Here is a 10,299-nt window from a genome sequence, read left to right on the forward strand (position 1 = left end):
GTCCAGTATGTTTTGAAATGAAGTATGTATGGATTTTGAGAGAGGGATTTTTCTGCTTTTTTCCCATTCTACACGTATAATATATGTCTACATATATAGATATCTATATATGTAGAGATGCTCATTTCAACAGCAGATAGAAACTATAAATATTATTTTTTAATGTAGTTTTTCCCATTTGGCACACAGCTAGGTAGGAATAGATTCCAGCGACATACTTGTACCAGAATGTCACATTTCAGAAAAATAAAGTAAACCATATCCTTCCCACGTTGTGGTTTCACAGAGGCAAAATCTGCACATTAGCACTCTTTTCCTTAAACCCACACACAGAAAAAAATAATAGTTGTGTGAGATGTCCTATTTATTATCTTCTTACAGCTGTCATTCCTGAAAGGTCAAATTTTCCTTTTTGCTTTCATCTAATTATAAATTCCATGAGTTGTCTTCCTTGTTATATTTTACTCTTGATTTAGCAAGTTTGCATATACTAAATTTTTAGTCATATAGTTCCCCTTAACAAATAGAAGTTAGAGAAAAAAATAGACGTTTGCATGATACTAGATATAGGGAACAAAACAAATGTATTTTGATGTGAATAATCCCAGTTTACCCAGCAATATTTTGCAGTTGCCCACTACTGATATCCATTCCCTTCTATGTTCACTCCTTCATATCATTAGCTGACAACTATACAATGATGACAAGGTGTCTGCTTTATATTTATTGTAGATTGTCACAGTGATGGACATCCCTGCCAGGTACATGGGGGAGGAAACCAACAGCCATGGGATGCTTTAGTACTACACTGAAAACAGTGTTTATAAGTTACCTTGCATCTGCCATTTATGCTATATTTACTACCACATGCAGCCAATGGTTCCCAAGAATTTTTAATCTCACAAAAAAAAACTTCTCAGTTAACCATATCATCTTTAAGTCACAGTGCTGGCTCCATGCTGTCAGATGATCTGGCCACAGGACGAGAAAAGCTCTGGATGTCAGAAAGCCAGGTTCTTATTTACAGACCAATACACCAGATGTGAGCATGTTCAAATGATTCAAATCTTTGCCAACTCATTTCCTCATACATCAACGAAAATCCTAACTGATCACTTACTGTTGCAAAATTATGCTAAGGATTAGGTATGATTTAGGTTTTGAATAAATATGATTTAAGTGTCAAAAGATCGATTATTACTTCTCAAATATGAAACAGTAAAAATTTGTTTTGCCCCTTTTCTGAAATTAAAAAATAACTTCCCTCCAACCATTCATCATTCTGCAGTTTCCTAAGGCTGTTACTCTTCTCACTGTTTTTCACTTTTTATTATGTGGTGACAGTGGCACTAAGGGATGTTACAGGGAGAAAGTCCATTGCCATTTATCTGGTACACTGCTCAGAGACAGCTACTTTTCATACTGAAACTAGTGAATATAAATGGCACTATAAATAGATAGCAAATATTTTACTGGACCTGCTTTGGGGCAGCGTAATAGGCACAAAGCCAAATGCTTTTGTTCTTTTCATCACTTCGTTGTTGACTTAGGAAGCTTTTCCATCAGATCATGTAGGAACTGTCATGGAGGGGAATCCTGTCTTCAAAGTTTCTTAACTATATTTTAAAAATCGTGATAATGCCCTCAATCCCTACACAAATTTTTATGCAAAGAAATGGGAATATTATATATTTATTTTCTGTAAGCAGGAAGTAAAACCTATGCATACTTTGTCCTATTCTCACAAATGGGAAGACAAAAAACTGTTTCTGTTCAGGGACCCTGACTGCTTGGTGAAGCAGTTTGCGCATCATTTAAGGTCACAGGAAGATAAAGAGGGGTTTATTCAGCTTTTGTAACTGCTTGATGTCAGAGTCAGCCTTCCATCCTGGGATGACAGATGAGCTCAGCATCTGCAGCTTTCTCCTAGGTCCATTTCCAGTGGCAGAAGAAGGTACAGTAAGTTTTAAAACATGTTTTGACTGTCAAGAGGACAAGTGTCTAGGTCCATGCATGCACCTGTCCTTCCGGCCTCCACCCTGGGGAGCAGGGAATTCTGTGCCCATCATCGGATTTGTACCCCACCAGCCAGCTCTCACCTCTGTGCACAGCCCATAAGCAACATGGCTCCCGGTGGAGCTACAGGCTGCAGGGTCAATCTCAGCAATCCCCCAGCACTCCTGCAACATCTCACTTCGCTCTGTTCCTGTCCCTCTGGCCACCTCCTCCTCTCTCCGCTACCCAGAAGCTGGGGAACACCTTGTAACTCATTTGACAGGAGGGGGAAACTTTTCAGAAAGGCAGGCAAAAAAAGGTTGTTCCCAAGCAATAACAAGGTATGACGCACTATTTTGGTGAATGGAATTGCGAGGAGAAGGGATGGCAGAGGAGACCATCAGGTAAAGATTACCAGGGAGGGATACCACGCCTTGCCTGGCTGGAAAGCACTTAATCTATTTGCAGATATACTGACATTACTATGAAAGGAACTAATGACTGCAAATAATATCAAGGAATGTGTTAAATCCTGCCAGGTAGATAGAAACTGTGGGATCTCTGATCAACATATGGAAAGTATTAGTAATGATACTGACGCCTTTTTATTGGAAAAAATGCTAGACAAGAATTATGAATTTATGAATTATTTAACCTCATTACTGTTATGGTGTCCAAGGCACATAAATCCAAAAAATCTGATGTATTTTGTTTGATTACAGAGGATGTATCACACAGAATAACAGTGGCTAAGGTAAAAAAGTGCAAAGGGTAATACTTAGTTTAAAATTCAGTTTAAGAATGAGACAGAGTGAACAGGTGTAACTGGTTACAACATTAGAAAGAAAGAAGAGATTTCAAGGGTTAGTGTTGACAGCTCTTGTGTTACTATTGTAATTCTAACAATATAATTTACAAATTCTCTAGGGTCTAACAATGCTAATTGTTATCCTTATTTGATAAAATAAACAAACTGAAATAATAAAAATGAAGTGTGGGATTTAACTTCTGTTCAAATCAAGATAAAGGCTCCAGGTGGCTTTAAATGAAGGAAGAAACAGAAGCATTTCATAATAGGTTACAACAAAACAAGGAAGGAACTCCAGACCTTTGAGATAAGCTCTGCTCCCCACTTGCCCTGTTTATTTAGACAGCTACGTTCTTCCTGAAGCTCTCTGTTCTCTGTAAGTTGGCCACAAACATTCAAGGAGTTTAGCGGGAGCAGAATCCAGTTTGGTTTCCCAGTCCGACACGTGACTCTTTGTACTGTGGCTGGGACTTGCAGGTACTATTAGAAAACAGAAAAAATGGGTGAATATATTGTCATCCATAATGGAGGACCAAGACATAAAAGAAGCCTAAGCAGATCCCAAAGAACACAATAAATCTGTAATTGGGACTCCAGTCAGCAAAGAGGACAGCTTTTCAAAACTGTCATCAGTGGTCCATTTTCCTTCACAGCTACATAAACTACAGTGATTTAATACCATGCAGTCAAGTGGAAAACCTTTTTATATTTTAATTTTTTTCCCCTGAGGGAGCAGTTTAAATTAAGCTGTGTTGGGGGATGTCAAAGAATAACTAAAAGGCATACAATCTTATTTTTCCATAATCAAAACATGGTAATTGTTATGATCACTAATTGGCAGTATTTCATATTTGGTATTTGTTATGAGATGGAAAACTTTTATCCTAATTGATACTGCCATTTATATTTTGTGATTTTATTAGAACAAGGCTAACATTCCCCAACAATTTACTTGTTATCTAGAGCGCTCTTTCTTGAGCTTGGGGGGAACAACCGAGGAGATATTTTACAGTTCTGAAAGATTCCTTCCCTGAGTTCACACCTGTGGTAATTGCATATAGGTTTCACCTTTTTGTCAGCATTTATGAGGTTAAAGGTGTTAAGCAAAATTCTAATGTATTTTTGCATTTCTATATTTTTTTCCCCTGCAGTTTTACTTTAAGTAAAAAACATATTTTCTCTCAAGGAGGAGCTGTAAAGCTACTTGTGCTCTTGACTGTGAGCATAGTAAGTGCCTTTTCTTCTTTAGGAATGGTACATCTTGCTCTCAGTAACTGTCCTGGTTTCAGCTGGGATAGAGTTAAATGTCTTCATAGTAGCTAGTATGGGGCTGTGTTTTGGATGCTTGCTGGAAACAGTGGTGATAATGTGGAGATGTTTTAGTTGTTGCTTAGTTGTAGTTGTAGCGCTTACACTGGTCAAGGACTTTTTCAGCTCCCCGTGCTCTGCCGGGTGCACAAGAAGCTGGGAGGGGACACAGCCAGGACAGCTGACCCCAACTGACCCAAGGGATATTCCATACCATATGACGTCATGCTCAGCATATACAGCTGGGAGAAGGAGGAAGGGGGAGGGCGTTTGGTGTAATGGCATTTGTCTTCCCAAGTCACCGTTACACGTGATGTAGCCCTGCTTTCCTGGAGATGGCTGAACACCTGCCTGCCCGTGGGAAATAGTGAATGAATTCCTTATTTTGCTTTGCTTCCACATGCAGCTTTTGCTTTACCTATTGAACTGTCTTTATCTCAAACCATGAGTTGCCTCACTTTCACTCTTCCGATTCTCTCCCCCGTCCCACCAGGGGGGAGTGAGCGAGTGGATGCGTGGTGCTGGGTTGCTGACTGGGGCTAACACTAACACACTTGTTTAATAAGTAATTTCAGCTCAAGCAGAACAAGTTCAAGCAATTTAAGCTAAGCCAGCCAGCTTATGGTAAAATCCACTTGTGTGGCTCAACTGTGATGAGGACTTAAATGATTACAACTGTTTCTGAATAGTCACGAGACTTGGATCTCTGTTTGGACTAGTCCATCTAAGACATTTAGGATATGATTTTTTTTTTTTAATTGGATGGATAGTGCTGTGGAAAGCTGCAGAGGAGTCCCATCTTCTGCTACTTGCAAATTAACTTCTCTAGAGAAAGAATGCATGGGAGGGTTGAACCTCAGAGAATTTGCACCAAAAAATAAACAGGAAAGTCCTGAGCATTTTCTTCTTTGAGCTGAATGTAACCTTATTGCTTTTCAGAGCAGTACAGAACAGCTGTGTGGTTAGGATCTGTTTTCACAAAAAAAAGTTTTCCTGTGTTTGCAATAGACAGTTTAATATAATCCCTAAGTACAAGCATGTGAGGGTGGGAAAAACTAGTTTACAAGACCCTAATCATTATATATCAGAAATCTAACAGAGTACATATTCTAAAATGAGATTTACTTTAGACATTAAAGGAAGAAAACACAGTGGGGAATGTATATGATGTAATGTTTAGAAGAGTTGACTAGTGATGTTAACCCAGTTTAAACTGATTTCAATTAAATAAGGATTGCAAATGCAGCACCCCACATATAAATAAAAAACAGTGGAGTCAACAGATATTATTTCATCAACTGTTATGTGACGGGTATTTTTGAAGATTTTACGACATGTGGTGGGGAATGAAATACAAAATTTGGCAAGTACATTTATATTCTGAGACAGCATTATCAATAATAGATAAGATTGGCATATTACATACCTTTCCAAGAAAAGGACAAAGGAAAACAGCCAAAGTTTAAGCAAGGGAAATTCTGTCTGCATGAATGGAAAAACAAGATTCATGCTGATGATGGTCAGACACTGGATTAGGGGCCCAGAGAAACTATGGAATCTCCACCCTTGGGTATATTCAAAACTCAGCTAGACAAGGCTATGCAAGCAATGCCCTTGTACTTTAAAGTTTGCCCTGGATTGCACAGTGGGGTAGACTAGAGGCTTGAAAAAAATCCTAATCTAGCAAAATATGCCCTAACACTAAATATTATTTTTTACATTCTGAAGAATAGCTAAAAGTTTCTTACACAAACACTCTGCAATTTCTCAGCCCTATCCAAGAGACTGACAAGCTACATTAGATTAGAAATGGAAAGAATAACTTTTATACTTGGAAATATATCTATACGAAATGAAAAAAATAGCAAAGATGAGAGGCAAAAACTACGCAGGATAAATTATTTCTGTCTTTATGTAAGTGTTTGGATTAAGCCTAGTATTTTTGTCCCCAGATTAACAAGAATAAGACCTGAGGAAGCATGAAACAGCATGTTAAATTTCAATATTTTTCTCTCTGCCCCTCCCAATTCACAACTGTGGTAACAAAAGTCACATGAGAAAACATTACAACTACAGGCAAGAAAAGTCATTTCCGCCAGCTCTGAATATTTTAAAGTAAGGCAAAGCAGACCAGGAGGGAACACAAACTAGCTGCATGTCTGTTACAGTGTCTTTTAGATCTTTCCACAGAAAGCTTTTGCCATGGGCTCTCTCTGTGGGATCATGTCAGCTGTGCAGAAGCCCTCCTTTCTACAGAGACACCAAAGCAAATTATTCCCTAAGCCATCTAAAACAGTGAAACTAAACTTCTCTCTTCATTGAACATTGATAAAAATTTATTCGTAGGCAGCAGGATTTAAGGGAATAATAATAGATGCTCTTGATTAAGGATGTAGCCAACCTTTAGTCCCTTATTTAAGCCACAGAAAATATTTGCTGCTTTTGTAGCTACAGGTGCTTAAAAATCAGCACAAGCAGCAAAATCTAGTTGAGAAACTGCATGGGATGTAATAAAATTCCCGTCAGGGTAAAGAACGGTATGAGAACAACAGGGGTTATTACTAGGACTATATTATACAAGACAGAATGGACCAACACAGGGGAAGGAGGAAAGAAGTACCTGGAAGTTAAAGCAACATCATACAGAAAATTAATCTTCATTTTTCTTCCATGTTTACAGATACAGATGCAAAATGAAAGAAGGGAAAGCTAAAACAAACCATTACTAGCATACTTAATAGCCTACATGAAAACAGTCCACAAGTATTTCTGAATGTTTACATAAATAATAGATGAAGATGACAAAGCAAGCAATAAGAACAATTAATAGCACAATCAACTAATCTGAACAAAAACATTCCCTGCAATTTTGGTTCTCTCGGTTACTTTCACCACTAAAACAATTGAAATTACATCGCTTTTAAAAAACAATGCAAGGAAATGGTCTGCTGATCTCTGAATGAGGTATGATTTTTATTATTTTAAAAAATAAATCAAGTATATGGTAAATAAATCACTTGAGATATTAGACAAATAATTGGTAAAGTTTTACGCTTTTCCAACAAAGAGTCGTTCTCACATTCTAGACCTTCCTATACTGCCTGCAGTACATAATTTTGCCAATAGATCTTGCTGCTGTTCACTCCTCACCCATCATTAAATCTTCCACAATGAAAAAACCTATGGTATCATCTAAATAAATATTATACATGTGTCTGAATTCTTGCAAGACTAGGCCAATACTATAAACTTGAGTAATGAGGTAGAAGATTCTCTTCTTTAAGGGGAATACAAACAGTGGTGTGTATTTGAGTTCAGTTCATTAAGTGGACAAGAGTCCCCACTTGACTGTCGGTATTTCTGAAGATGCTCATCAAAACTTTCTAGAATCAGACTGGAGTGACAGGATCCTCCTGGGCATGATTCAGCTCCGCTTAAGCACAGCACCCCAGAGGTGCTAAATCCTTTCTTTTGGCTACACAGGAACTTAGACAACTAACTTAGATGCAGAAATCTACCTTGCAGATATCTGAAATCAAGCAAGATTGTCTTTGCTGGCCACAGCTACTACATGAGTAGTGAGAATATGTGTTTACATCCTATTCTGGAACTGGGAATTTGTTTTTTGCCCATGCAATATGTAAGGTTCTTCTTATATGAGTAAGGTAGTTCCCTCTCCTGTGGTAACCTGCATTAAGCAAGCATTCCTGGAAGACACTTTTACTACCAGCTACCACCACAATTGTTTTATTTTTGATTGAAAACTGGCTATCATTATTGATAGCTGACACAGTGTGACTTATGCCTGGTAGCCCACAGAGGAAAAATAAGGAAAGCATTAATATAAAATTAAGCACCTGAGTCACTGACAGCTTCCAAGACATCAGTCTGTAAGAGTGTTAAGAACAAACTAAATGCTACTTAAGACTCTGGTTGTATTAGTTCTTTTACTCCCACCACAGAGACCTATCATTCATTCAGGATCGTGCCCACTGCTCCCATTTCCAACCAGACATTAAGGAAAAACATGAAGGAAAACATCAGAGGAAACGAAACCAGACAATATCAAATGTCTCCAATTCTTGCTTTCCCACTAAGTTCCCTTTTTCCCTTCCCCAACTTACCTATTTGCTGATGCATGGATGAATAACACTGCAGAGCTGATGAGGATTCAAATGCAAAAAGTCTCAATATAGCATTCTGTATAGTTTGTCTCATACACTTTGCAAGCAGCTGGAAAGGACTGACCAGAGCGTTTATGGATGACTGGTAAAGCACTTTCATGTCAATGTGTGTTACAATGTTTGTATAAACATTTTTTCTCTTTAAATACAAGAAGCTGAACCCCTCTTTAGCATGAGCACATTAGCACATTTGTGTTTGCACATGTATTTTCATTTGTGTATTTCATAAGAACATTAGCAAGCACTGCACAGAAACAATTTATGAACTTAATATGAAATTCGTCTTAGTAATTAAACTCATGACTACAAGTTTATTTCTGTTTTGGAACTAGATATCTCTTAGTTCTGTTTGAATCAGATACAAGTTTCAACAGCAGCAATATTCCATGGTATTTTCATTTTGTCCTTTAGGATACAAAAATGCTGTTTACATTTTGAGTTAATTCCATCATTGAACGTGGAATACAGGACAGTATCCTGTAAGTCGTAACCATAAAAGTTCTTCTCAATGTAGCTTATAGCACAATTGCACTCATCCAATGCTTTACTAGAACAGTGGTTCAGATAACAGTATATGCCAGTAGGAAGCGATGACTTTTTTTTAGTCTCCAGCTAACTTAGAGATACTGCTGATGGATTAAATTATTTTAGACTTATAGCAGAATAATAAAGTAGTTTTCATGTATTCCAGCATTATAATGATTCCAATTGTATCTTCTGATGTTCATTAGACACGATAAATTAAATGCATCTTTGTAATTTCATCTAGAAGTAGCTCAGACCCCGCAGGCAGTCTTGCAAATTTGTCACCATGTTAAGCTGACAACATCTAGAGCATTCAAAATTTCGCTCAAATCTCCTGTGATTTTTCTAGGAAAGTAATATTTCAGCACAAGTGCAGAATGGTATCAATAAGAACATCTGCAGACTTCAGCTCTCAAGTTCTTCATCTATATAAAGAATTGTTTGTAAAAAATTATTTCAGAAAATCAAGCAAGCAGGATATTTGCTGCTGCCAATAACTCTGCAATGGAGCCATTTTTAAGCTAAGGGATACCTGCTGGAGAACAGTATGCTGTAATAATATTACAATTCTATCTATCTGAAATGTTTGGAAGGAACACAAGCATTGTTAGAAGATTACTCCTATCACTTGGCAAGGGAAAAGAGCACAATTTTGAATAGACCGCGTTAAACTTTGTTCAATTCACCCATGAACTTTCTTTTCCAGACTTCAGGTGCAGAGACTGCCAGCACAGTAGGAAAAAGCATTAAAAAAGAGCTTTCTTATTTTAAGCAATAATTCCAGTCATTCAGCCATGAATAAACATGAGCAGGTAAATAGAACATTTCCACGACAGCAGCCTCATCCTTTGGAAACAGATAAAACGTGCGTGCAAAAAGGAGAGCTGCTAAGTGATTTTATTATTATTCATTTATATTACAGAATTTTTTGCTTAGTGACTATACCTAGGTTAACCGTATTATCGAAATGCATGCAGCATTTTAATAACTGTTTACACCTGTATGTTCAAGATAGCGAGACATATTCTTTTGGGACAAAATATAAATCTGACTTCAGTGAGAAAACTTTCTCTCCCTGACCTCTCTTTCATTTTCTAATGGAGATGAATAACGATGAATTATTGAAATCCTCATCAGAAATTATATTAACAACACTGTGGTATATTAAAGGAGGAGAATAAAACAGGACGAATTTAGTCTCGATTTTGACATTGATGTCCTGAGGAAATTGCAATATTTGTATCTACATTATAGAGGAAATAAGAGCTAACAGTTACACATATCTGATAAATGGTGTCATGTGCACTGTATGTGCAAAGCACAAATGGTCTCTGGCATTAGTGGAAATCAAATGCAGAGGTCTTGGTTTCTCTTCCCTTTTTCACTGTAATGTCTAGTTTTGTAGCAGTACCTTGCAGATGGGTTTCATATTCCAGGCATGACTGCATAAGCTGTTAGAAATTAATTGTAGTATACATT

The sequence above is a fragment of the Phalacrocorax aristotelis genome, chromosome 4, assembly GCF_949628215.1.
Source record: "Phalacrocorax aristotelis chromosome 4, bGulAri2.1, whole genome shotgun sequence".
Taxonomy (NCBI): domain Eukaryota; kingdom Metazoa; phylum Chordata; class Aves; order Suliformes; family Phalacrocoracidae; genus Phalacrocorax; species Phalacrocorax aristotelis.